Source organism: Zingiber officinale, chromosome 6A (assembly GCF_018446385.1).
Source record: "Zingiber officinale cultivar Zhangliang chromosome 6A, Zo_v1.1, whole genome shotgun sequence".
Lineage (NCBI taxonomy): Eukaryota > Viridiplantae > Streptophyta > Magnoliopsida > Zingiberales > Zingiberaceae > Zingiber > Zingiber officinale.
The window spans coordinates 858,638-860,345 of record NC_055997.1 but is presented as its reverse complement, the minus strand read 5'-3'; the positions used below and the strand labels follow the sequence as shown (position 1 = coordinate 860,345).

Here is a 1,708-nt window from a genome sequence, read left to right as displayed (position 1 = left end):
GAATTCCTAGTAAGCATGAGTCATCAGCTCGCGTTGACTACGTCCCTACCCTTTGTACACACCGCCCGTCGCTCCTACCGATTGAATGGTCCGGTGAAGTGTTCAGATTGGGGGGACGTGGGTGGTTCGCCACTCGCGACGTCTTGAGAAGTCCATTGAACCTTATCATTTAGAGGAAGGAGAAGTCGTAACAAGGTTTCCGTAGGTGAACCTGCGGAAGGATTATTGTTGAGAGAGCATATAGAATGACGGATGGTTGCGAATGCGTGAATGTGTCCCTTTCTTCGCCCACCCACGTCACGTCGGTGGGCGATTGACCGAAGCTTGGTGCGATCGACACTAAGGAACAATGAACTCGGAAGTGGAGGGCCCCTTGGCTTGCGTAGGGGAGCCCAATGCATCAGAGATTCCTCAGAATCAATCAAACGGCTCTCGGCAATGGATATCTCGGCTCTTGCATCGATGAAGAACGTAGTGAAATGCGATACTTGGTGTGAATTGCAGAATCTCGTGAACCATTGAGTCTTTGAACGCAAGTTGTGCCCGAGGCCTTGTGGCCGAGGGCACACCTGCTTAGGTGTCATGGCATCGTCGCCTCTGCTCCATGCCTTGTGGGTCGGTGCCGAGTGTGAAAATTGGCCTCGTGGGCCCTCGAGCACAGTCGGCCGAAGAGCGGGTAAAAGTCGGCAGTCGCTGGGCACGACGGGTGTTGGTCGCCGTGAGCGAGAACAGAACGTCATCCTCGTCGTTTTCAGACGAGTCCTCAAGAGACCTTGCATGATTGCGGCACCGGGTGAAAGAAAGAAAGCGCCGTGTCCATCATCAACTTGTGGCCTAAGTCAGGCGAGACCACCCGTCGAATTTAAGCATATAAACTTACGAGGATTCCCCTAGTAACGACGAGTGAACCGGGATTAGCCTAGCTTGAGAATTTGACGGTTGAATCCGCCCGAGTTGTAGTCTGGAGAAGTGTCCTCAGTGACGGATCGGGCCCAAGTCCCTTGGAATGGGGTGTTGGGGAGGGTGAGAGCCCCGTCTGGCCTGGACCATGCCGCATGACGAGGCACTGTCGTCGAGTCGGGTTGTTTAGGAATGCAGCCCCAGTTGGGCGGTAAATTTCGTCCAAGGCTAAATATTGGCGAGAGACCGATAGGATTAATTTCAAAACTCAGGTTCGATCGTCTGATGCTCCTGCACCAACAGGATTAATAAGTCAATAAATTTTGAAAATATTCTATTTATTTTTTTAAATCAATTTTTGAAAAAGATTATCACATGTTTTGAAAAATTATTTTAAAAATTGTTTCAAAATTTTCAAACTACTCTTAAATAATTTTAAATGTTGCAGCACTTAGTATTTTAACTTTTGCTTTGGAGAACTTTAACTTTAAATCCTTCAAGTTTTTTTTGGAGAAGTTAGTATTTTCAATTTTTTTTTTGGAAAACGTTAAAATTTCTAAATTTAGTAGATTTTAAAATATTTTCAATTTTATTAGCCTTGTGAAAATATTAATATACAGTGTTTTCAAATTTATTTTGAAAGATGTCTTTAATTTTTTTTAAAAAAAATTGTTTTACAAGATACCTTGAAAACACTTTGAAAGTGTTTTTGAAAAGGCTCTTTTCAAAATTATTTTTTTTTTGAGATTTTTAATAAGTTGTTTTCTTTATCATTTTGAAATGCTAAGTGGTTTAAAACTATCTTTGA

At 43.4% G+C, this 1,708-nt stretch overlaps 1 non-coding gene across 1 annotated transcript; it reads left to right on the top strand.

The window, feature by feature from the left end:
* The first annotated feature begins 427 nt into the window (after window positions 1-427).
* On the top strand, window positions 428-583 carry LOC121999035. The gene has a single exon (XR_006116790.1). It is a non-coding gene; the product is annotated as a 5.8S ribosomal RNA (ribosomal RNA).
* Window positions 584-1,708: the final 1,125 nt, after the last annotated feature.